The sequence below is a fragment of the Sminthopsis crassicaudata genome, chromosome 1 (genome assembly GCF_048593235.1).
Source record: "Sminthopsis crassicaudata isolate SCR6 chromosome 1, ASM4859323v1, whole genome shotgun sequence".
NCBI lineage: Eukaryota > Metazoa > Chordata > Mammalia > Dasyuromorphia > Dasyuridae > Sminthopsis > Sminthopsis crassicaudata.
In genome coordinates, this window is record NC_133617.1 from 593,375,650 (window position 1) to 593,403,235 (window position 27,586).

At 35.4% G+C, this 27,586-nt stretch overlaps 1 long non-coding RNA gene across 6 annotated transcripts in view; it reads left to right on the forward strand.

Moving 5' to 3' along the window:
* The window catches only part of LOC141551119 (uncharacterized), a 1,110,497-nt gene that overhangs the window by 51,075 nt on the left and 1,031,836 nt on the right, over positions 1-27,586 (forward strand). For 5 of the 6 annotated variants that reach the window (XR_012484789.1, XR_012484788.1, XR_012484784.1 and 2 more), the window contains exon 2: positions 15,859-15,943. This is a non-coding gene — a long non-coding RNA (uncharacterized LOC141551119). Of the gene's footprint in view, positions 1-15,858; positions 15,944-20,173; positions 22,280-27,586 lie in introns of those variants that run through there. The other variant, XR_012484785.1, reaches the window with a different exon arrangement.

A 27,586-nucleotide genomic window follows, 5' to 3' on the forward strand; every position in this document is an offset into this window, starting at 1 on the left:
TTGAACTTATGTTAAAGTTGGGCTCTATCCACTTGGAAGATTCTAACAAGGCTTTATGCTTTTTCTTTCTGCTCTTTTCAGATCTAGTGCTGAGAGTTTGGAAATTTTCAGAGTTTCCAAGATGATATGAAGAGAGGAGAGATATGATCCCTGCTCTCCTGGTCTAGGCTCTTATTTTGCAAGGGCTCCTGATTTCTATAGACACAAGTGCCATTACTCTTTTTGACTTTAAACTGTGCTTAGGACTTCTGCTTTCTTATGATCAACCCCTGGGTCGACTTTTGTCTCCTAGAAGTGTGATCCAGACTGTTTATGGACAATACAATTGCTAATCACTACCAGTTGTATCTAATGTCAGCAAAGAATCCCATGTAATCTCTTTCTGACTAGTTATCCAACTTCCTTACCATCTCTGGATTGAGAGCTGCCAAAGCTACTTCTGCTGCTTAGAACCACTATTACTGACAGCATATGAATAGGTTTTAGACAAGCTTCCATTCCAGTATAAACTTCTACAAACCTTCTAAGTGTCCTTAAGCCAGGAAAGTGTTTCACTATGATCTTTCTGTTGGCTTTGTTACCTCAAAATTTATTTGAGGCATTGTTTTAAAGTTGTTTAGAAGGGAATGTTAAGAGAGTTCATCTGGTTTGTCTGATCCCTCATTTTGGCTTACCTCTTTACCTTCTAAAAAATTATTGAGTATCTTCTCCCAATCACAGGAGATTTTGTTCATTTCATCAATATGTATCATTAAAAATTAAAATATTTTAGTATTAATCTGAAAGTAGTCATAACTTCATAGGCCCCATGATAAATCTCAGGGACCTCCAAGTGATCTCATTTGAAAAATGAGCTTTTCTTTCAGTTCTAAATCTATATTTTTTTGATCATTACCAAAGGACTGTGGGTGTGCTGATATTATCCCAATTTTGCACTTGAAGAAACATGATCAGAGAGGATAGATGATACACAGGAAATAGTCAATGGGGGCAACTTGATATAAGTGGAATGAATAGTGATTTTTGTAATTAGCAGGCTTGAATTCAAAGTCGGATTCTGACTTCTACTTATGTAATCCTGGGTAAATCACTCAACTTCTCTGGCCCTTATTTTCCTCATCAATAAAATGAATGTGTTAAACTAGATGACTTTTGAAAATTTTTCTAGTTCTAGATTTATGTAAGATCCAAATTAAGGTATATCCATTATCTCTTACTTTAATACAGAGGATAGAAAACTACCACCATTAATCCTGTCTTTTTTCTCCACATTGGAAAGCAGGTGGCAATACATGCAGAAGCAGAGATGGTTTTGGTTAACATTCACTATGCACTTGATATAAAATCCATTTGTACCTCAACTTTCAACTATCAACTAAAATATTGAGCTTTACCTTAAATGTCTGGCAACTAAAAGATGTTAAGAATAAATCAGCTCTGATCCCCTCTGGTAATCAGTAATCCTAATGGGTATGAGGTGGTGGATGGAGGTGAGAAACACAACAAATCATAAACAGCTCCAAGGTGCTGTTGTAGTGGAAAGTGATGTGCATTTACCAGATGGTGTAGCAGGAGGCATGGAATAAGAAAATATTCCATCTTATAATTTATAAAATGATCTCCTATAGTCTTTATTCAGAGCAGCACACCAATGATTCAGCCATACTAGCAATCAGCTCAGGCTCAGGGGAACTGTGGGATGTAGAGCAATCAGCTATTGCACAGCCCTGGGGGTAGAATCCCTATCAGCCTCAGCCATGAATAACAAAGTCCTCATAGTAGAAGCATACCAGGCTAGGAAACACAGCTGTCCATTAGTACTACAGATTCCAGAATGACAGATATAATGTATGTTTGGTGTGCAACAGAAGTCATAATGTGAAATGCCTGCTGCCTATACTGAATTGCTAGAGGCTCTGGCAAAATTTAGACTATCAGCTGCTGCCTACTATTTGTTAAACAGGTGGCACCTTGGAGTGCATTTTTCCTCTCTTATGCTGCTTTATGACCCAGAGTGGAGTTTGTTAACAAGGCTTGTTGGTAGCAAATCAGGATAGAAACAAGTAGTAATAGAAAGCTAAAAGAGCCATATCATACTAGTCTTAATGGTGGGATATTGGTTGGATACATACCACATCCATGTCCTATACAGTGCTTTTGCATAGGTAGCCCTCCATGCACAGATTGTACAATCTCACAGTCTGCTCTCCTTTTGTTCAAAGAACTCTCAATCTTTCATTATCAGCTTTGTGCCTTCCCATCTTTGCTTAGCCCATTAATTCCTAATATTCTCTCCCCTACAAGATTATTTTTCATTTCCTCATTTTTACTTATCTGTACACAAGTTGTTCTTCTTGTTCCCCACCACATTTCTTATAAGAAGGTAAATTCTTTGAGGTCAGGGTCCTCTATGATAATTTTCTTTTGTCTTTATATACCCAATCTCTGACAGAATGACTGGAGTGTAATAAGTGATTAATAGTTGTTAACTTGCACATGCTCATGCCTTGTGATGCATGCTGAATGAAGAATGATGGGCTTCCCATTCATTCCTACAATTTATTTTCTTTTTTTTCCCTAATAAAATTTGAAATTTCTTATGCCTATTATTTCATTTATTTCCCTCTATCTTATATGGCACTGAAAAAGACAAAAGAAAATTAACAAATTTTCCAAAGATTGAATAAATCAATTAAGGCATAAAAAGAGTTATCTCTTGACTCTTAGTTTTCTTTATAAAATAGAGATGCATTAGATGATGTCAAGGGTGATTTCCAGCTTTGGATATATAACTCCTGCTTCAGGACTGTGCTTTTCAAAGTGTTTTCACATATACTTCTTAACTCTCAAAATTACCTATATGAGTCTAAGAAAGAGCTCTTTTTGTTTGTTGGTTTGTTTGTTAATACTTTGCTACTTTGGGGTAGTCCTTGTTGTTTCATAGGATAAATTGCCTAACGTGACCCTTGATGTAGCAAGATGGGGTGTTGGGAAATTATGCTTAGTATCATCAGAAAAACAAAGTGAAATGTAACTGATTTTTTTTTTTCATTCTTGCATAATATTACTGAGAATTCCATTTCATAATATGCATTAAAATAAAGTGACCAGAAGACTTTAATGTGAATTGTATCCTTTATAGGGTGGTAATTTTACCAAAAATAATCTTCTTTTGCTCAAGAATAGAGTTAAATCGCATTTTTCATGTCTAAGCCCTTTGATATACAACATCAAATTTGGCTTTTGTATATTCCTGGATGCCACTGATTGAAGCCATTTTTGAGGAGCTTATAATATCTTATAACTTATTACTGGCCCATGAGTAACTCCAATTTCAATCCCAACATTAAAATCTATCTTCTATTAGGAACTTGAGAAAAATAGTGATTTTTGAGAGTTGTGAATTGGCCCAGCCTTTCTGGAGAGCAATTTAAAACTATATCCCAAAAATCAATTAAACTTACTTTTAACTGAACAATGCCACTTATAAGTCTATATTCCAAAGAAATTGAAAAAAATATGTACAAAATCATTTATAGAATTCTTTTCTTCATAGTACCAAATTAGAACATCAGATATGTGATGGAACTGAAGGGGGAGTGAAACTGTGTTCCCTTTAAAATTATCACTCAGAAACCATGTTCCTTTTTGATCTTGGAGTTTCAGGCCCTCCTGGGAAGGACATCTCCCCAGACAAGTTAAGTGGAGGCATCAAACTGGACCATTTCTAGGGCAAGCTGTATCTCTATTTAAATTCAGGCTAAGGAAGCCTTCAAAGCAATTTCAGTTGGGATATCCTGGTCTGATCAGCTCAGGCTACCCCAGCCTCTTGCCAAGAGCTACTCATATAGCAGGTTTTCTTGTACTCATTTCTTTGAAGAAGGTCCAAAGCAGCTTGCTATACATCTTTGGAATAGTGGCTAGAACCCTGCTGGCTGAGAAAGAATTCTCTTTTCAATGCCAGCCTCCATTTCCCTAATAAGACTTTGCCACTAAAGAAGTCAGACTCTTAGCAAAACTGACTTCCTATCTAACAATAAAATTCTATTTTTGCCAATTAATATTTCAGGATTCATGAATTCTTTCATGTTGAACCTCTGCGCAAACCAAAAGGGGACTTTAACAACTCTCTGACTGCCACTAATTTCATCAGAACCAGCTCGAATTAGTTTGTAAAAGCTAATGATAAAATTTTCAGTGTTAGTATTTACACCCTGAAAATGAAACACCACAAATCAGAATTTGATTTATTGTTTTGTTAGTTGTTTAGATGTAAGAGAGTGATGAAGAAAATGTTAATAAATGAGATTAAAATTAAAATATGCTATGCATTCTTTTTTTTTTTTTTTTTTTTTTTTTTTTTTTTTTGGCATACTATTAGCATACCACTGATGAGAGTATTGACTCTCTTTGTGGAGGTGATGGAATTATCCATCAAATGTTGGGGAAAGGGATAATTAACCCCAAAAGTATATTGGGGTTTTGGGTCAGCATCACAACTTGTCTCAAAAGAATTTGTAGGCTTAGATCATCTCCAAATCAAGAAGCAATGATCTTATTAGGTTGCTAACTGTGGGCTAAATTCATAGGATTTTTAGCAATTAACAAGGGAAAAGACAAGGGCTTAAATTCCCTAGCAGAATTCACAAAAAACAGGGAGAAGATGTCACTAAGGATGAAGATAGCAATTTCATAATGAACCCTTAACTACATAAGGCAGGCTAAATTTCTAGAAAAGGAGTTCAGTGGGGGATTATACTATTGATAGGCAGACTAATCCCCAAAAGATTTATGAAGTTAGCAAGTAATTTCTTCAATACAGATAGGTTCTTTTATAGAGAAGCAATAACCTCAGGGGCATCATAACTAAGTCTTCTGATTAGATTTAGTAACTGTGAACTTATAATGATTTTGTCTAGACAAGGAACAAAAGGCCTACTTTCAAAAAAAGAAAAGTCCACTTAAATAGATATTCATATCAATGCTTCTCCCTGCTTGCCCCAGGGAGTAGTTCAGACTATTAAATTCAGGATCTCTCCTGATACTACTCCCTGCTACCAAAGACCTGGGATCTTACTCAGCCCTCATCTAGAAAATGACTAAACAAGTTATAATGTATATGAGTATGATGGGATACAATTAAACTTTAAGAGATCACAAAATGTATGGTTTCAGAGAAAATTAGAAAGATTAGTATTAATTAAAGTCTAATAATGTGAGCAGAACTAAGAACAAATAAATTTTAAAATATAAATTATTTTATAATAAAAATAATAATATAAAGAAAACTTTAAAAGATTAAGAACTCTGATAAATGTAGTGGCAAGCCATGATTTAAGGGACAGAAGATGAAACATTGACCCATCGTTACACACAGAGATGATAGATTTAAGATAAAAAATTGAAAATACTTTTTTTTTTCATATAGGTAATGTGAGTATTTAGTTTGGTTATGCATATTTATTATTTGAATAGTTTTTTTTTCCCCATTCTTTCCTATTTCAAGAGGATAAAATAGTGAGAAAGAAATGCCATTGGTCCCTTTCAAAAACAAAATGAAGGTTGAACAGCTTCATATTTGGATAATTGCAATTGTCTCCTAGTTGGTCTCAAACCTATTCACTTCTCTCTGATTTATTTAGCCTATGGATCCAAATCAAAGTTATTTTAAAACTGTCTAGGGGGATGGTAGTTCTTCCTTGAATTTGATGAGATTATGAGTAAGGGATATGTGGATCAAGAATTGGAAAAGAGTTTAGAGGTCATCCAGTGCAACCTTTCCATTTTATTGATGAGGAAATTAAGTAGGAAGGAAGGTAAATGATTTACCCTGAGATGTCAGTACTATGAATCTCATTGCCCAAACTCTTTCCATTGAATCTTGATGAGTCTTGTGGACAATATTTGCAATTTTGTCTTTTATTTGTGGTGTTGAGGGGAATTCAGAGAGTTCCGCAAGCATTAATATTAGCAACTTTGATTATTCCTGGGGTTTTATGAATAACTTTATTTGCATTTTCATGTTTGGCAACCTCATACATTCATGGCTATGAGCAGTAGATTTAAAAAAAAAAAAAAAAAAAAAAGAGGCACAAAGTGGGAAACAATGTGCTTAAGTTCACTGATCTTGTTTGCCTTGTCATAGAATGAAGAGTTTCTGTGCATTCATTGCATATTTTCTCCCCCCCACCCCCCCTAGGAAATATATTCATTTATGGGAATTGGGAAAACAATGGTGGGGAGGAGAGGACTGTATAATTTAGAGATTAATTTTCTTTTAAATAGCTCTCCCCATTTCCCCTTGTTTTTAGTGTTTCTGCATTATGTACATTTTGTGTTTTATAATTAATCACCTTCCTCACAGTTTCTTGTACTTGGGCTTGGGGTAGGGAAGAGAAAACTTGGGTGCCATTTATAAAACCAGGCTGGGGAGAGAGAGATCCAGTCTACATGAAAGCTCCATGGTACCCAATTAAGGGTTGCAGGATAAGGGTTCTTCATCCTTTGGGCCCACATATATAATGATTAAGAAAGAACTAGAAAAAAAATTAATTAATAGGGTTTCACAATCAAGCTAGGAAGAAAACAAAATCCCAGGATCCTCCCAGAATCCATAGCTTCTCTCCCAACTCTGCCACATTCATGAGGAAAACAAAAAAGTGAAGTTTTGTATTGCAAAAGTTTATATTACCCCCAAAGTATAGTGCAAGTCAGTGATATAGTTTAGTTTAAAAAAAATTAAAATGTTAGATAAATTCCATGCCCTTCAGTATGTCTGCAGCCACTGTTAGCCTAATTGACCAGCTGTCTAGAGACATCAAGGCTGTAGATCTCATCATTAATTGCAGCCTCAAGGTAAAACATTAACTTATCTCTGGTATTCTCCCAGAATATGAGACCCTCAAGGCTTTCAAATGGGCATAAAGCAGACATCATAAATGGATTATTTCAATCTGGTCTTTCTTTCCCTATCTCCAACAACATCCATCAGCCCCAAAGTACAGTGTCAGAGGTGATGCTGAGTCATAGCTGGTCTTTGCATCTTTTGAAACAGTGATACTTTCCTTGATTATCAGAGGATAGTCAAGCTAGAGAGGTTTACAGCAGCAAAGTATATAATCAATGCCATCACACTGCTATCTGACTCAATGGAGGTAAGATTCTCAATAAAAAATATTTAACTTTTAAGAATTTTAATTGTTGTGTAGTATTTATGGTACTGAAAATTTTACATATTATGAAAAGTCAATATTGTCTGAATTTTTTTTATTGAAACATTAGAACAAAAGGTCACAGAATTCTAAAAAATAATAAGAAAACTGTTTTGCATGTTACCAATTTTATTTTGTGTACTTCATTTTATTGATTATTTCAAGGTTACTGAGAAAAAATTCATATTATCAGAATTAATGTTTTGTTATAAAAAGTTGTATCTATAAAAGTACACTTTTATCAGTTTCTTAAAAAAGATCACTTTTTTTTTGTTATTTTTCATGGTTCCAAGATAACAGCATTCACATTTCAGATTTTCACACTGATTTCCAGAAGCATTACCCCCCTGAAAGTTGAGGATTGACAATACACCATTTTATATGCTGTTGGTCCTTTGCATTATCATGCATTTTCCATGGGATAAAATAAAATTTGTTCCATATATAAAATGCATTAGAACTGGTGATTCTTTTAATAACACCTGTGGAGATCTCAATAGAAGTTAAATTCTGAAGTCATCAAAGGAAATTCTAGGTGACAATAAAAATATTAACTAAAGGCTCATGGATAGATTGTAAGGATAGCCTCCCAATCTTGGATTTAGTCAGGTTTTGGAAGTACCGTATACAACAGTGGTCCTCAAACTTTTTAAATAGGGGGCCAGTTGTCCCTCAGACTGGGGCCAGAGTATAGTAAAAACAAAAACTATGAACAAATTCCTATGCACACTGCATATATCTTATTTTGAAGTGAAGAAACAAAATGGGAACAAATACAATATTTAAAATGAAGTAAAGTTAAATCAACAAACTTACCAGTATTTCAATGGGAACTATGGGCCTGCTTTTAGCTAATGAGAGGGTCAATGTCTGGTTCCATATTTGTCACTGCTAGTCGTAACAAGTGATGAAAATGTGTATCTGTTAGTCTTGATCTGGTTGGAGATTTCAAATGTTTCATTCTAGAAAAAGTCTGTTCACAGACATGAGTGGTGCCAAAGATGGTTGCCATTTTGAACACATGGTTCCTGAGATGAGGATATGTCTCAGAGGGGACAGATGCATAGAAATTATGAAGGCTGCTTGACTTGAATGCGTCTTTCAGAGTCTCAATTCTGCAGTTCAGCCAGTTCCATTTGGTAAATTGTATCCACATTTTCAATGTCAACAGAAAATGGGTTAAGGAAAAGTTGTATGTCCTGTTCATGGAGATGAAGCTCTTTAAATCTAAATTTGAATTCCTTTTGCAATTTTCCCAATGAATCCACACATGTTTTGTTTGGGAATGCAATCAGCTGTTTTTCTGCTAATCAGCTGGAGTCAAGATAAGCAAAAGTCTTTATTCTTGGTCCTTTGGGGTCCCTCTCAGGGGATTAGATATAACAATCTTCACACTTCCTCTCTCTCCACTGCCAAGAGAATGAATTTCCTCTTCCTACTCCACCCACTGACCTCACTTTCCCTTCTTTGTCCATACCCACTGATCCAGCCAGCACAGAATAGTTAAATAGGGTCATCCTCCAAACATGTTAATAGAGAATTGTCCAATTGGTGATTAGCTTTAAGCGCTTTATTACCTTGCATCTAGGTTAAATACATCTGCTCAGTTCCAGCCCTTTACATTTTCCTTCTTCACTTGTTTGATGAGGAGGCCTAATTTTACTTCAAATGCTTTGACATATGATTGCATATCATAGATGAGCTTCCCCTTTCCTTGAAGTTGCATATTGAAACTGTTGAGTAACTCTGTTACATCTGTCAGAAAGGCAAGGTGCCATTTCCATTCTGCATCACTGAGCTCTGGTACTTCTTTGTTTTTTGAAAGCAGAAAAGTTGTAATCTCTGGAAGTAAGTCATAGAAACATTTCAAAACTCTCCCTTGACTCAGCCAACAGACTTCTGTGTGATATAGATCATCTTCATACTCAAGATGTAGCTCAGACAGAAATTCCAGAAATTGTCTGTGATTTATTGCATTAGCTCTAATGAAGTTAACACAAAATACCACAGTTTTCATAACAGTCCCACTTCAGTGATTTACTACACAGCGCTTATTAGTGGATGAGGCAGTGTATGGCTATTGGATGAGAATGATTATGTTTGTCCATCTCTTGGTTAATGCAAGCAATTACTCCTTTCTTAGACCCCACCATGCTAGGGGCACCATCAGTTGTCACACTGGCTAGTTTAGCCCAGTCCAGCTCCAAACCATTCATAGTTTGGCAAACCTTTTCATAAATATCCTCTCCTGTAGTTGTTCCTTTGATGCTTTGCAGTCAATAAGCTCTTCTATGACTTCAATATAAATCATTCATCCCATGAATAAAAATTAGAAGTTGTGCAGAATCACAAACATCATTGCTTTCGTCGACTGCCAAGGAAAAATATGAATTTTTTTTTTTTTTTTTTTTTTTGTGGAGTTTTGCAAATGCTGATGCAGATTGTCTCCCATTTCTTCAATCCTCCGCATAATTGTAGGTCCTGAAAGACTCACTGTACTAAATAAATCGACTTTCTCTGTACACATTTCTTTGGCAACAGAAAGAAGGCATTCTTTAACAAATTCTCTCTCTATGAATGGTCTGCCAGTGTGTGTTATTAGCTTGGCAACTTGAAAACTTGCTCGCAGTGATGAAATATTTAGCTGCTTCTGCTTCACAAGAATATTTTGCTGAGTTGTCAATGTATTTTTCAGTTTTAATATTTTATCTTTTCTCAATTCTTCAACCAATCATATTTATCTTCATAGTGTTGACGCAAATTATATTCTTTGACACTATATCCTGGCATATCAGACATACAGCTCTTTCCTTGTACTGCATGAAAAAGTCCACTGTACTTTGAATATCCTATGTTCCAAGTCAATTTTTCTTTTTCTTGACATTATTTCTAAGGGATTCCAAATTAATATTAGTAAAATACCTATATATACATATATGTGTATATATACATATATATGTATATATATATATATATATATATGTATATATATATATATATATATACACACACACACACACACAGCGCTACAAAAACAATATACCAGCAATAGCTTTGCCCACACAGAGACATACAGACTGCAATGCCCAACTTCCTCCAAGCTGACTCGGCGCTGTGATGCCTCCGTTTCCCGCACTCTCTCTCTTGCTTCAGACCTTCACTGTACACAAGTCACCGCTCAAGCGGCCCTCCCAAATGCCCTGGCTTCCTCTGAATCCTGGGATCAATTCTCATGATCCAGCGCTGCATGATCGTACGTGCTGCACTTGTAATTTATCATAATCACAGGCAAGCTTGTGCATATATGTATATAACTGCGCGATATAGTGAATGTGCAAAATGAGCTTCAGTGGCAAATTGTACATTGGGGCTTCCAGGGGAAGTCATCATGTGACTTGAAGCTGCACAAGTGTATGGGACCTTAAGAATCTGGAGGAGGATGAAGCAGTACACCAGCTCTGCACCCCCTCATACTCAGGATAAGTGGGGGGGCTCTAAGGTCAGACCCCCAGTGATTATAAGGTGATGACATATGTTAGCAATATTCCATACACACAATGATAAAACTGATGACCACAGCAGCCAGACATGAAGTCACTATAGCTACAGAGCCACAGCCTAAAGTCAAGCTGGGACTTGCAGTACTAACTGTTACTATACCCGTGCACCAGACACAGCCCATATATTCCCCCTGCAGCGGCCGTGACACAGCCCATATATTCCCCCTGCAGCGGCCGTGACATGCGCAGCATGCACTGTACATCCCTCATACCTGTTTGTTGTGGTGGCTTCCATTACTTTACAAGGCCGCAGGCCATCAGTTCTCTGTCTTCTGCATCTCTCTCCCTTCCCCACACAATGCACTCTTGGTATCGCTTCACACTCTGTCTCTGCTGCCTCAGCCCAGTGCCAGAAGTGTACCTTGCTAAGGAGAGTTTAGGTTGAATATCACTTCCAGTCTGATTTTGCCATAACCCAGCGGGCTGCATAAATGTCCTCAGCTGGCCTCATCTGGCCCGTGGGCCGTAGTTTGAGGATCCCTGATATACAATATTCTCTGGGATGAGTTATAACATGGGATGACTTTTAACAACTGTGGGGATACAATTATTATGTATTGATGGAATTAATTAAAATTCTTGGGAAAGTTGCTTTCCTATCTATATCTACTTATCAGTCATTTCAAAAGGCTCTTTCTAGTCTTAAATAGGCTAATGTATTTCATTGTCACTAAAGATAGCCAAGATGGATTAGGCATTTTCTCTAAATGGTGCATAATAAATTGTCAGTATAGGTATTTACTTAATCAAACACTGGCTAACCAAAGCATTTTATTTACATATTCTTTATTTGTAAAGTCTAACACCCTGGAATCTTGTAGGTGAGAAGACCTAAGTGAAATTGATACAATGCTGAGTCAATGATAACACCTTTCCTTACATTGCCCTGAAAAATACACTTTACCTGGATATTCAACATTTTGATCATTTTGTGGATAATGTCATGAACCATTATCTCAAAGATCAATCTCATATGCCTTTGACATGAGGACAATTGCCAAGCTCCCCCAAATCTTCCCAACCCCATTCATATGCATCAAGTGCCAAGTGATAATTTGTGAATTACTACAACAATAACTACTACATAATTCAGAGCCAACTGTCAAAAAAAAAGCAAAATGCAGAGTTCATTTGAGTACTTAATATTTTTCATTGTTTATTTCTACTAGTCTTAAGTTGAAGACATGCAATGTTGATAAATGACAAGTGTGAAAACACTAGTAATATGAGCCTTGAGTCCTTATGTTAGTGGTAACAAACATTAAAATAATAAAGAAACAAATTATCTTTACACAGTATTAAATATTTTGATGAAAACCACAAATTTCAGTCAATTGTTCAGTTTTTCTTTTCTTTTCTTTTCTTTTTTTTTAATTTAGTTTAATTTTTTTTTGCAAGGCAGTTGGGGTTAAGTGACTTGCCAAGGGTCACAGCTAGAAAATATTAAGTGTCTGAAGAATTATTTGATCTCAGGTCCTCCTAACTCTAGGGCCAGTGCTCTATTCACTGTGCCATCTAGCTGCCCCAGTTATTCAGTTTTTCTAATATCCAAGAGATATTTCAAAATAATTTAGTTGAATTTTGTAGCTATTCTCAAATACCTTGGCTACAGGTAGTCATTTATACTCTAAGTAGAATTATATTGTAATGCTGGAGAAACTGAGGCAAGATAGAGATTAGAGTTTTTAATATTTTATTTGAAAGGGAGAGATTTTTCTGGGACCAGATGGATCCATGGTTTGGTCCCAGGGCTGAATGATAATTCAGCAGCCAATGTTGGATACAAAGATAGGATAACAAAAATGATGACTTAATGGGGGGAGGCACCTGGAATGGGGATGACATAATGGGGGAGGTACTAGAGATGGGGAGAGGCTCCTGATAGTCTAATTAATTGGGATGGAGAGAGGCCCCAGATATTCTAATGATATCTTTTCTTTTCTATTTATTCTATCCTATTTTATTCTATTAAACAGTCTATTGATTAAGAGGGAAGAGTTATAGCCTGAGGCACAGTAACTTGAGGTAGGACAATTAGGGAAATTGGGTCAGGACATTAAAAGGACACTGTTGGCATAAGGCACTGTGGCATAACATTACTTCAAAAATTATGTGTTGCCAAGGCATTGCTGCAATTGCTTCTAGGTTGGGTTTGATACAATGGGAACTGTGTCCCCCTGATCTATGCAGGGATAGTGCATAGACCTGACTTGGAAAAACCTTAAATCTCAACCCTTCCAGATCTTTGGGAGCATCTCCACCCTCCCACTTGATTCTCTGGGGAAACTCCCACAATAATTCCCATCTACAATTCATCTGGATATCTTGGCCTGGGGCATAATTACTACCCATTAATGATTAGTTCCTCAATTCTTCTGGAGATCTCTCCCTAGCCCTGGGTCATAGAAACCTAAATAATAATTAAGGCTGTGTACCCAAACCTTTGCTAATTCCTATCTGGGACTAGCCTGATGGGTAGTTGTTTCTCAGTGTAATAAACTCATTTTTTGCTAAAAACATGGCCTGGAAATTGGGACTGCTGCAACACTGACCTGGAAACCCCATCACTCTTAGGGTATCTCTCATCCCTCTACAATTCATTACATTATCTATTTCTGCATATCTTTTTTTTTTACTGTGGGCAAAGTTATTTTCTTTAAGAACCAGTTTGACTACATCAATCCCTTACTCAACTTCAGTGGCAACCTTGTGCCTGTATAATCAAATATAAAGTCACTTTAATTTTGAAGGCAATAGCAATCTATCTCTTTGGACAGTATTCCTTCCCTTGTCCCTACAATATAGGCAAATTGGCTTTTTTTTTTCCCCCTGTTCTCTTCATGATACTTCATCTCTCATTTCAGTGTCTTTACCACTTCATAGAATTCATATCTTCCTTCAAGACACAAGCCAAGTACTAGCACTTATGTTAGGTTTTCTGTAATTTTCTCAATAGTTGGTGCCTGCTTCTCAAGTATCTTATATTTACATTATATGCATTTTGTTATCTTTGCATTTATTTAAAATATATACATATGTATATATAATATGCAGAATAATATGTTTCCTCTCCCATTTTTGTGTAAACTCCTTCTGTGTAGACTCCTTCTGTGTAGACATTGTTTTATTTAGTGATCTATATTCTCAGTGTCAGGGATGTAGTAAGTGATTAATAAATGGTTGTTGATTGATTTAAGAGTTTAAGAAATGTTAGAGATTTTCTAATGAGAGAATTGTATCAGTTTTAACATTGTGTAGCCCTTATTTTCATTTCTGCTATTGAATGGATGACAACCAAAAGTTTGCTGAGTTGGAAGAATCTACTTTATAGCATTATTCCTGCCCTCTCCTCACTTTTGCTCCTCCACAAAACCCTGTTCATTCCATCTCCTAGATACATTTGCTAAAAATACCTGTGGCTTGTTATCATGAACATTACCTGTCATACTCTAAGAAGCTATGTTGACTCTGTTAGACAGATTTGCAGAAAGTTGCAAAGCCTTCCAGTCATCAATAGCTCAGCTCAGGCTAAATTAAGTTTTTGAAACCATTGAAAATGTACCCAATTTGCCAACTTTATGGACCATAAAAAAATTATATAATTAAAGTAGGTGATTAAGTAATCAAATGATAGTCTCTCTCCAAAATATCTAGAGCAAATACATATTTTTATCAGATGATCTTTTGTAATATGCTCAGAAAGGAAATTTTCTTTCCTACAGAAGATGAGTTTGAATCACAGCTTTGACACTTGTTACTCCTATAATTTCAAGCAACTTATTCCACCTCTTTAGACTTTGGTTTACTCATCTATAAAATGGATAGGTATTATGTTATATGAGCTCTAAATGCTATACCAGCTCTAAATATCTGAATTGTATAAGGTACCAAATTACAGAGAAGCATAATCAAACATGGAAATTCACTTACCTTAAACCAAGGCTTTTAAAACTTTTTGCTACTAGTAATTACTTTTCACTTGAGAAATTTTTATAAGATCCCAGGTTTATAGATATATAAAATAGGATACAAAACACACATTTACTGATAATAAATCATAAATAAATTTATTTTACAACAGTTTTTTGTATATGCATAATTTTGCCATTTATTAAAGACAAAAGGAAATTTGCATAGTAATGAGATGGATCTGCATGTTTATTTTTACAAAAGGAGTTAAATCTTGACAGAAAGAATATTTGATGCCTTTTACTCTTTCAAAATTTTTTTCAACTCTCACATTTAGCAGCCACATATGGGAACGCAAACCACAGTTTAAGAAACTTTGACTTAAAAATGCCCCCTCCCCAAAAACCCCCCAAAAACCCAAAACTCTTTTTTGGAGATCATTTGAGAAATTTTAATGTTCAAATTATACTTGCTTCATAATATTCATACTAAAATTAAAATATTTTTAAAAGATTGAAAATAATATTGGCTTATGAAAAAATAAATGTTAATTGCATTACATGCTATATATTAATAATAACTAAAAAATAGAAACAGACATTGAGTGATCTTTAACACTTTGGTTAGCTCCCCTGAAGAGAGTTTCTAAGGAACATGCATTTGAATCACAGAAGGTACAAGAACATGAATAACTTTGTAATTTGCACCAATGTTAGGGTTATCAATTTTCTTTCCTTTTTCACATTCTTTCTTCTCTTATTTTTCTTTTTACCTTTCACTATCCCTTCCTTTTTTCCCTAACTCCTCCTTTTGTCCTTTCCCCGTCATTACTAAGTTTAATTAATGTTGTTTTTTTTTAAATGTATAACACAATTTTTAGAAATTTTCTCATCTTGCTATCTTTTCCCCAAGTATGATGAAATTAAACCTTCCCTTATAACAAATAAAAATAGTAGAACACAAATGCTTAGTACTATAAACACATATGATAATGACATTTTCAGGTTAAAGTTTCCATCTTTTGTCTGAGTAGTCTTTTCTAAGACTATTAATATAATTTCAGTTTCTCAGAATTGTTTTTCATTTAAATTGTCATGGTCTATCTGTACATTAGGAGGGAGAAGTGTTCTGCTTTTTTCACATCTCATATATTCTTATATCTTATTATGTTCTTATAGACTTCCTCATGATCATCATTTTTAACTCCATAATAATATGCTACTCCATTCATGTTCTGCAATTTTTCCAGCCATTTTCAAATTGGTAAGTACCCACTTTGCTTCCAGCTTTTTTGTTTGTTTTTATTTGCTTTGTTACCACAAGAAACTACTGCCATTAATATTGAAGTATGTTGAACTTTTGATTCTTTCATTGATTTCTTTGAGATATGTTAGGATGGTTGGATCAAAGAATATGAAAAATTATCTACATTTCTTGCATAATTCAAAATTAATATTGAGAATCTTAATTTTTATACTTATAAACAGCAGTTAGTTCATGTAAAAAAATCTTACTATTTTTTCTTCCCTAAAACTAATTCACTACAGATAGATTTGTGATTTCATTAATTTAGTGGTTCCCTCTAGTGATGCAAATTACAACTTCTCTGTGGCTCTTTTCTATATTCATCATTTCAGTTTGCCAGTACATGTCTACCTGTCATGCTACCATGTCAAGCCTTCACTGCTTCTCCTGATCTTGAAGATATTCTTTCCACAAGACCGATCTATCCTTTCTTCCTATCATTGATTTTTGTCATCTATTATTCCTGTACTTATTTAAATTCCCCTTAATTTTATATGTAGTAGCATATTTTCCATAAATCTCTCCATTGTCTTTTTGCTGAGGGGAAATTTCTATTTCCTCACCTTTTAGGTTTTCAGAGAATGTGATATTCTATGTCTTACTGCCCAACAGTGATATTGATGGAATATTTATTTTAAAAGGGAGCTTTAGTTATCTGGGGAATATTGGTGGCCTCCAAGGTACTTTGTAATTTTCCAAAGGTAATCTAGTTCAATTTCCTTTTCTTCTTCAACTCTGGATACAAATCACTATCTATCTTCATAATCTGAGAAATATTTTTTCATCATCTTGATCTTTCCTATATACATAATGATGCTAGCTATGGATCTCTTACAATAGGTTCTTTAATATTTTGGGCTAGAATCACCAAGAACAATCTCACCAGTAAATAGAAGCATCACTATTAATAATGAATTTCTTTTCAATTTGAATTTTACGGTGGACATCTTCCATTGCAATGGCTTATGAGTACATTTAACATACATCTCCCTTTTTTATGCCTTGTCTGAGGTTTCTGATGAGAAGGCAGATAAACAGGGTTCTATTTATTGATATATATCTCAAGAGAAAAGGCAACACATTCAGTAGAGAGTCTTGCCTCAAATACAGGAAGCCTTGATTTAAGTCCCACATACTGGTAATGTGACTCTAATTGAATCATTTAACTTCTAAGTGATCTAGGAATGACATGGAGAAATTACATTCATAACTTACTTTGACAGAGGGAGTTTTTTCATGAAGACATTCCCTTGGTCAGTAATCTCAAAAGTTTTGACCTCAGGGGGGCAGCTAGGTGGCACAGTGGATAGAGCACCAGCCTTGAATTCAGGAGGACCCAAGTTCAAATATGATCTCAGACACTTAACACTTCCTAGTTGTGTGACCCTGGGCAAGTCATTTAACCCCAGCCTCAAAAAAAAAAAAAAAAAAAAAAAAAAGTTTTGACCTCAGAACTTCTTTACCCTCATGAATTATTAAATCTTCCTCAAAGATATTTTTGTTTAGGTATTATGTACCTATTAATATTTACATATTAGAAATAAACTGTTTCAGTATTACAAAATACTAAATAGCTTTCACAATGTACACCATAAGAAAGTATTTTGTGGGTCTTATAAAAATCCATGGGCCTATACCCTACCTTTATATTTCAAGGAATTGTGAGGCATCAAAATGGTACAGTAGATAGAATACCAGGCATGGAGTCAGGAATAAGTGAGTTCAAATCTAGTTTCAGATAATTACTGTGTGACTCTAAGTCATTTAATCTCTGTTAACCTAAATTTTCTCATCTGTAAAAGAGATAATAATAGCTCCTACTTCCCAGAGCTATTGAAAGGATCAAATAAGATAATTATAAAATGGTTAGCACAGTGCCTGGTAATTTATATAATGTAAACATTATATAAATGTTATTTTAATTTTAATTTATGACTAGGACATACATTATTAGAAATGACAGCACCCACTTATTTGTTAAACTCAAAATGTATATATACTAGCTAAATGCTTGTGTGGTACGGAAATGGTGAGGGAACACCATTTAATAAAAAAGCTGGAGAGAGCTCTAGAGAAAAGCAAAGTTTATTGTACATTCTCTAGACTATCGAAGAGAGGAAGCGCCTCCTGTGGGCAGGACAGCCCCTTTAATCTCTAACGCAAAACGCCCCCTCCCACCACTGACCCTCATCCTCATTGGCTGAGAGTCTTACATTCTAAACGTGAGATCTACCCATGAAATTGAACTTGACCAATAAGTACATAGTTGCCCATATTTGGATGAAATAGGAAGATGTCATAGAGGGGAAGGCAATGCCCTTTGCTCGAACTTCAGAGTCCTTCCGGCCTACTCGAACTCTGAAGTAGATGAAGCCTTACTCGATTTTCACAACTGTCTTGAAAGATCTCACCTCATCTCATTCATGCTGAAAATACTTAGTCTTTAAAGACCAGCCTTATTAACTTTGTGACCTTGTTTTCTCATCTTTAAAAAAAAGAAGCTTAAAGTATATGACTTGTTTTTTTGTTGTTGTTGTTTCCCCTGAGGCTGGGTTTAAGTGACTTGCCCAAGGTCACTCAGCTAGGAAGTGTTAAGTGTCTGAGGTCAGATTTGAACTCGGGTCCTCCTGAATTCAGGGCTGGTGCTCTATCCACTGCGCCACCTAGCTGCCCCAGTATATGACTTCTTAGGCATTTTACAGTTAAAATCTTTGAACCTATGCTCTCCTGGTAGCCAAAACAAAGTATACATTCAAAGTATAAATGCTTCCCAAGAATTATCTTATCAGATAGAAAAAATGCAGGATCTGGAGTGAGATAACTTGGGTTAAAACCATGTTTCTATCACTTAGTACCTGCATGACTTTAGCAATGTCACTTCATCTCTCTAGGACTCAGAGGGTGGAAGTAGGTGACATGGTGACCTCCAATGAATTCCCAGATTCAAATTAGTAATCCAAGGTAAATAGGGCATACTCATATAAGATGTAAGTTCCATGAGGAAGTTCTTACTGCTTATCACAGTGCTTAACACACAGTAAATACTTAATAAATGCTTGTCCATTGAACAATTGATTGTATAGCTTTCCAGAAACTATATAGGGGGATTGAGATAGCAGGGGATTTGGTGATGGTGTTCTCTGCTGCTCAAATCAGTAATCCTGGCCTTTGTATCTTCTTTTACATAGCTTCATGTTATTGATTTATGCATGCATTGATTGTGTGTATTGGATCCATATTTAATTTATAGCTTTCTCAAAAATAATTGTTGCCTCAGAGATCAATTGACATGGAACTCTCAAAATCCTAAGGACATTAACTGATCTTTGGTGATTTTTATCCACAATTCTTTATTACCAAGTCTTCTATTTCCTCTATTCCCTCCACTCCATATTGTGAAGAAACTTATATTACTTACTGTACATAATTCCAAAATGACCTTCTTCTTCTGCTCAGTGAAGAACAACTCCATTCCTCTACAAGAAAACCATAGGCTTAATCTGAGTAAGGCCAGATGAGCTAGGACAGTTTTCTTTTGGTTGTGCCAGTATAGCTTTAAGAACAAGCACTGTCACTATGATTCTAAACTTTTAATACTTTTGTTTCTGCCTACTGCTCTTTTGTTTTAAGCAAGTGGCTTACAACAAGTGAGCTTTGGTAAATTAAAAGGGAGGTCTAACATGAGTGGTTGAAAGGAATTTTACAAAGAGCCCACAGAGATTTCTGAGTTTCATAATAAATCTTCTTGCTCAAAATCCTGAACACCAAGATGCCATTATATTTTACATCAGCTTTACATTTTGAAGCCTGCAGCCTTTTTGTGGAATGCAATTTATTACAAAGGATCGAGATTATGCTGAGCCCTGAGGCTAGAAAGCATTTGGCCAAACTTTTAAAGATCTCCAGAGGGGGAGACTGGCATTAGACAACTCATATCATGTCAATTTTGTTGATTCTTCCTCCTGGTTATTTTCTAATCCTGTTTCTTTGTTTTTATGTTCACTTTATTTTTGTAAGTCTGTGTAACTTTTTCTTTGCCTCCATACCTATGCACCAATTGTGAACATTAAGTTGAAAGGGGAAAACACTAACAAAAATAACCATAAAGCTAATGAGAAATTATATGGACTACCAAATCCTGATTGTATCCTCTGAATTATATTTTATTCATCTTTTTATCCCACACAGTGCCTAGAAGACTATCTTGTGTATAAAAGATGACAGATTGAAGTTCATGGAAAGTATGAAAGAAGGAAGGAATGAAAGAACAGAGGAACAAAAGAACTTATGTGGGAGGGAAGGAGAAAGAAAATGGAGGCATCAAGGATGAAGGAATTATCTTTTTTTAAAGAAACAAAATGTCAATGTGCTATATTTATTTTTAATATAAAGTAGATATCTCAAGAATTTTTCATCCTTTCTATCATTTGTATGCAACTCATTCCTAGTCCCTACTTTCAACATGCACACACATTTGAATGCTGAGTTCTCATCCTTAATACATTTAAAAGATCAATAAGAAGGTAAATCCTGGCGACTCATTCATGTAGAAAGCAATCATTGAATGAGTTGTTGGTAACAGAAATGAAAATTAATAACAAACTTAATTGTATGGTCAAGAATGAACTAGGAATGAAAATCAAACAGAATAAAAAATAGAATTTTAATGGTTATGATAATTATTTGTAGAAATATTAAAATAATTTTTAAAGATACTTACATTCAAAATATTGAGAGGATATATGGAGGAATAATGAGAAAAATATATTATGCCTCCAAATTTGTGACCAGTAGGCAGTTTTCAGGACTAGAAAGAAAGTAAAGGTGCCATTATATCTTATATAACAGTTATTAATGAATAGCTCTTGATTTCTCCAGAAATACTGAACAGGGTTCAAAAGGCAAGGAGGAGCTTCATGAATGTTGAATTGAAATGAAAATAATTCTTAGCTATTCTTTTTTCTTTACAAAAGGACAGATACTGGCTATCAGATCATGCTGGATTTGTCTTCCACTTGACAATTTATTCAAAAACCAAACACACCCTCTCTCAAGTTTTAACTGTATCATAAAGTGATTGGATTAGGTGATTTCAAAAGTTCTGAACAATTCAAAATCTTAAGGCTTAATTCTTGATAATTACAGCTCATTCATAATCCTTACATCTCCATTAACAATTGAATATGAAGATATCTTTTAAGCTGTCAATACTCCAGGAATGAGACCTGTACTTCTTTCATCTTTCATGTTTGAGAACAGGTATCCTTGTCCCATCAGAGTTCTTGTGATGTTGGGACAAAACAGCATGTAAAAAGGCTATTTCTTTGACAAGAAGCTTCAAAACTAACCTGTGAAATACAAAAACTGGATTCTTATACTAAGAATTGGTTCTTCTACCTAAGATCTTTTCTTCCTTTTATAGTTTTGTATTTTCCTATTTTATACTTATGAATTTGCAGCAGTCATTTCTCACATTTGGGGAAATTGAAGGAGCCTATCTAGTCAGTATAGTCCCAAACCAATAATTGTGCCACAAACCATGAATACCACATTCCATATCATGGTGCAAGCAAAAGAAACCCTCTTTAAAGTTAAGAAAAATCCAAGTTTAAAACCCCAAGTGCCTCTGGCTTTTACTAGCCATGTGACTGAACAACCAACTCAATCTTGCTCAGTGCCCCAATTAAAACACTCTCAAATGTTAATCCCATAGAAGTTGCTTTTTTTGTCTAGATGGAGGAAACTTCTTCAATGATTATTCCCTACACCATTGAAATCATGATGTTGAATCTTTTAATAACATAAATGGGTAAAATATATCATTTTATCTAACATTATTTCTTTTAAATAGTATTTTTTCTAATTACATGTAAAATGCAAACATTATTTTATTTTCCCTGAAGTAATTGGGGTTAAGTGACTTTGCCCAAGGTCACACAGCTAGGAATTATTAAGTGTTTGAGGTCAGTTTTGAACTCAAGTCCTCCTGACATCAGGGCTGGTGCTCTATCTACTGTACCCCCACATTCTATGCCCCACATTCATTTTTTAGATAAAATTTTGAGTTTCAAATTTTCTTTCTCTTCATCATCCTTCTTCCCTACAATGGTAAGCATATATATTGATTGATATAGGTTGTTTATGTACAATTATGCAAGCATAGATATTGATTGATTGATATAGGTTATTTATGTATAATTATGTAAAACATATTTCTATATTAGTCATGTTGTGAAAGAAGAAATAGAACAGAAGGGAAAAAATTTTAAAAAGTAAAGAGTGTGCTTCAATTTTCATTCAGACTCTATCATTCTTTCTTGGGATGTGGATAGCATTTTCCATAATGAGTAGTTCTCTTGGATCATTGTATTGCTAAAAAGAACTATCAAAGATAACTAACTGATCATTCCACTATATAGCTGTTACTGTGTATAATGTTCTCTTCACTGCTCACTTCACTTTGCATCAACTCATTTGGTCGTCTGTCTTTTATCCATTTTTGTAGTAGACACCTTTTCAGGATTTACTTTTGCAATACCAGCAGCAAAAGAGACAGCCTGAGTGGTCACTGAATTCCTTATACAAGCTTTTGCAATTATGGGTGTGCCACAAGCAATAAAAACAGATAATAGACCTGCATATACTTCTAAACATTTTGCACAGTTTTGTGTACAGTATCAGATTTTACATACCATTGACATACCTTTTAATCCTCAAGGACAGGCAATAGTAGAGAGGAGAAACAGAAACATCAAGATGCTCCTCCAAAAACAAAAGAAAGGAGGAGCCACAGGTAACCCTAGAGAACTTTTAAATTTAGCTCTTTACACTATTAATTTTTTTTTATTTTTGATAAAGATGGACTGGTTCTGGCACACAGGTTTTATAACTCACCAGAAGGGCAGTGTCCAGTGAGAGCAATTCCACTATTTTTAGATAATTGCCAAGTGATATGGAGAGATCCAGAAAGTGGTGAATGGAAGGGACCAGATAGGTTAACTGCTTGGGGTGTGGGGGGAGAGGGTTTGTTATATCTCTACAGATGGAGAAGGAATCAGATGGATGCCAATGAGGAGTATTCATCTTGTCCATTGGAGAGAGATGGAGAAGACCCTTGAAACAAAGGAAAAGACCCAAGAAACATCAGATGTTTCCATCTCTGACCACATGTGCCACTGAAAGTGCATGACAGTGAACATCAAAAATTGTTGATAAGACTGTTGCAGGACTTCAAAATCTGCAGGAATCATTGGATTCCCTGACACATAAAGTAGGTTTGGTTTTGGACTATCTCTTGGCTGCTGAAGAAGGTGTATTTGTGATTGCTATTTATATACCCTCCTTCTAGGACTTATGGACATGTATAAATCCTCATATTGATTATGTTGTTTGTTATATTACTATAAGCCTTTGTCAAATTACTATGTGCTTGTGTAATACTTCCCATGCTGATGAATTTATATATACCTGTTTCAAGTAAGACTCTTCAATCCAGAGGACACCTGCTAACAATATCTGGTTTAGTGTTCTCATCTTCCTGAGAAGTCAGGGAGGGCATGATCACCTCCTTTTTTGGTGTTTTTACCTCTCTTCTTGAGAAGTCAGGGAGGGCAAGACCACCACCTGTGTTCTAAAACAAAAGAAAATGGGAGATTTAGAGGGTAGAAACTCTGGAGAAGCATACTTGAAACAAGGTTTTAAACCAATGGAATTGATGAGATAATGGTTCTCTAGTTCACATATACCTAATGTGATATAATGATATAATTGCTTTAGCTTGATATCATGATATAATCACTCTATATTGGCTTATACTCAGTATACTGTAATGATGTAATTGTAAGAGGATATTTAAAAGCTTAGAGAACTGGGGACAAAGTCAGACTCAGGCTGAGATTGGTTGAGACTGGCAGACTGGCAGACTGCTGGAGGAGACTGGGTCAGACTGAGACTGAGTTAGACTATAACAGACATAGACTGTGAAAGAGATAATAATAATTTTGGACTCTATTCTTGTCCATCCTTATGGTGACTATCCTGCTGAGGCCAAGGCCTGTCTGAAGGACCTCCAGAAAAAAATACATACATTCTGGTGCCCAAAATTTAATGTTTGGGCTAGCTTTCTGGAGGTCCTTTGGACAGGCCTTGTCTTTAGTTGGAGAAGTGATGAAGGCAGGACAGCCACCACAAGGCTGGGCTAAAATGAAATGTATCATTTCCAATGCTTCTCAGCCCTTATATACCTTAGTACAATTACATTACAGTATACTGAATATATGTGACTTAAAGAACCATCATCTCATCAATTCTACTGAGATAACACCTTGTTTCAGGTATACTTCTCCAAAGTTTTTGCCCTCTATATCTACCTAATAGAGAAAGCAGTTCATCTTTTTCTAGAATGTAATTCCCCAGCTGAGAGAAAGTTCTCAAATTTTAATTTAGATGTGATTATCAATAATAATTTAATACTGCTCTAAGCTGTTATATTTTTTCCCTTTTTTGTTACTGTGTTTTTGTTTTGTTTTGTTTTTATTTTAGCAGTCCTGCCTGGTCCAGATGTAACTGGAACTCACATTAAAAGGTTTTTTTTGTTATTCTAGGGAAGTAGAAGGGGTGTTTCACAGAGAACACAAGACTTCCAATTGTTTTTCTGAACTAATTTAAAATTAGTTGTTCTAGTAGGAGTGTGATGGTAATTTTGTCAAAAAGTTAACTAAGAGATACTTCTGATATTTTTAAGAAAATATGTCAGTTGCAAGGATCTCAGATTTTCTAGTAGGCTGATATTTTAGTGTCTTTCTTTTGAACAAAATCAATTTAATAGATATGTTGGAGTATACGTAAGAATAGACAGAGACCTAGGTATAAGATGTTTTTTAGATGCATGTGATTTGAAGTATGAAAAAATCATCTAACTATTCTCCTAAGCAAATCACTTAGAGTATATTATAGGATCATGGATTTGTAAAGGATCATAGAGGCTATCAAGTCAAATTCCCTAATTTTTTCCCCCGAGGTAATTGGAGTTAAGTGACTTGCCCAGGGTGACATAGCTAGGAAGTGTTAATTGTCTGAGACCAGATTTGAATTCAGGTCCTCTTGCCTTCAGAGCTGGTGCTCCAACCACTGCACCACCTAGCTGCCCTCATATTCCCTCATTTTTAAATGATGAAACTGAGGCTCAGAGAAAGGGGAGAAGGAGATTTTCAAGTTTCTTTGATAAAGATCTAATTTCTCAAACTGAGCAAAGTTTATCAAATGTTATTTCCCAGCTGATAAATGGTCAAAGGATATGAATTGACAGTTTTTGGGGAGAGGAAATCAAACCTATCAACAATCATATAAAAATTATCATTAAATATTTTCTGGCAGCAAATGTATTTTTTGCCAGATTAAGAAAATTTTTTTAATGACCCCATCCTTCTTTCTGAAACAAAGCTCTGTCTACTTACCAATTGTAACTGTTGTAACTGCTAAGTAATGAAATACAACAGCTTCAAAAGACTTTAAATTGAGGGCAAATGGCAATGGACAAACAAGCATATGGTAGAAACAAGTTTTTACTATAGTCCAGCTCTCCCACAGTCTGAGGGACAGTGAACTGGCCCCCTATTTAAAAAGTTTGAGGACCACTGGTCCTAAGAGAATGAAATGAAATGAAGAAACACAGTCAAGCTCACAAAGTTGCACAGTTGTATACCAGGGCCAATGTAGGGATATTGAATGGACTAATGACAGAGGTGGGAAATGGGATGATGATACAAGTTTGAGCTCAATTTTGGACAGTGTCTCCATTTTCACCTTCAAAAACATATAATTTATGAACAAAGTGTGAAACATTTAGCTATTACCAACTAAGTTATTTTTTTCCTGACAGAAGAGCCTCAGGTGATGACTGAATTTTTATATCGAATTTTTAGGGGGAAAATAGAGCAAAAATTGCATGCTTTGGTGTGGGTGGAAGCAGTTTCATCAATACCTAATGGAGCCCTATTTCAGGAGGCATTGAGTGTTTTATCAAAGCAAGGAACAAAGTCAGAAAAGTAAATGAGTTCGATGCCTCTGCAGTTATTTCCTGACAGCAGATACTTTTGGGGACAAGTCCTTTTATTACAATCTTGCCCAAATATAGATGAAAACAGATACAAGAAAGATGATGATGAAGGGACACAAACTGGAAAAAAGCAATTTAACTTTTTTCAGTAAAATGAAAGCTCTTAGAGAGAAAGAAACTGTTTCATTTGTTTTTTGCTATTCCCAACCCCTAACATGTCATTGAGTAAGCAAGTGGTTAAGCACTTGGCAAATGATAACTGAGTAGATAGTATAGTAGAAAGCATGTCAGGCTTAGAGTCAGGAAAATGACTTCAAATTCAGACTCTGATACTTACAAGCTATGTAACATTGGGCAAATCATTTAATCATTTGCCTCAGTTTCCTCATCTGTAAAATGAACTGGTGAAGAAAATGGCAAACCACTGCAATATCTTTGTCAAGAAAATCCCCAAAGGGTTCATAAAGAGTTAGACACAATTGAAAATAACTAAAGACCGACAATAACAAACCTTTGTTCAGAACTGGTTTATTTATTTGTCAAAGTGCAGCTAGTTAATTCAGTGGATAGAGCATCAGATCTAAAGTCAGGAAGATTGGAATTAAAATCCAACCTCTGACACTTAGCACCTCTGTGACCGTGGGCAAATCTCTTAATCTCTATTTGCCTTAGTTCCTCATCTATAAAATGGAGACATCCTAGAGACAAGTAGCAAATCAATCAAGTATCCATGTTAAGTTCTTACTAAGTGCTAATGAGATAATGAGATATTAGGTTTTTACTAAGTGCTAAGTCAGTACTTAACAATTCTCTAGTTCTGGCCTTTACTGGGAGTTTGACTTGTGAATTCCTGGGGAGGAGCTTGCATGCTTAGGAGGAGCAAGTTCATTGGTTGAAGTAATTTTTCCCAGAAGCCTTTGCCTTATTCCATGCCCATTCTCTGGGAGGATAAAAGAGGGAGGCACTCAAAAGATAGAAAGTCTCTGCTCTAGGCCAGACTTGAGGCGGCTCTCTGAAGGAAGAAGTCTCTCCTCTAGACCAGAGAGCAATCGGCAGTCTCTGGAGGCAACAGCACGTTACATATTGGGGCCCAATGTCAGGCAAGGACTTTTGCTTATCCTGACAAGGACTTATTCTGAGCCCTTCAGAGGAGCTAGACTGGACCATCGCAATTTGTTAAAATGTTACTAGATGGTTTGTCTTATGAAGTCCTAACCCCAAATGATTGGAAATCCATAGCAAAGACATGTCTCGAACCTGGACAAAATTTGTTATGGCTTGTGGAGTTTCATGAATTGTGTAAAATCCAAGTCAGATGCAATTTGGAAATAGGAGTTAACACACAATTCACTTTTGAGCACTTAGCTGGTGAAGGTCAGTATGGAGAGAATTCAGAACAGATTCATTATACCATGACATTATATGAGCAAATTGCTAAGGCTGCAATAAAAGCTTGGGGTGTCCTCCCTGGACAGAAAGATCGCGGAGAGGCTTTCACTAAAATAGAGCAAGGTCCCAATGAACCTTTTGCAGATTTTGTGGGA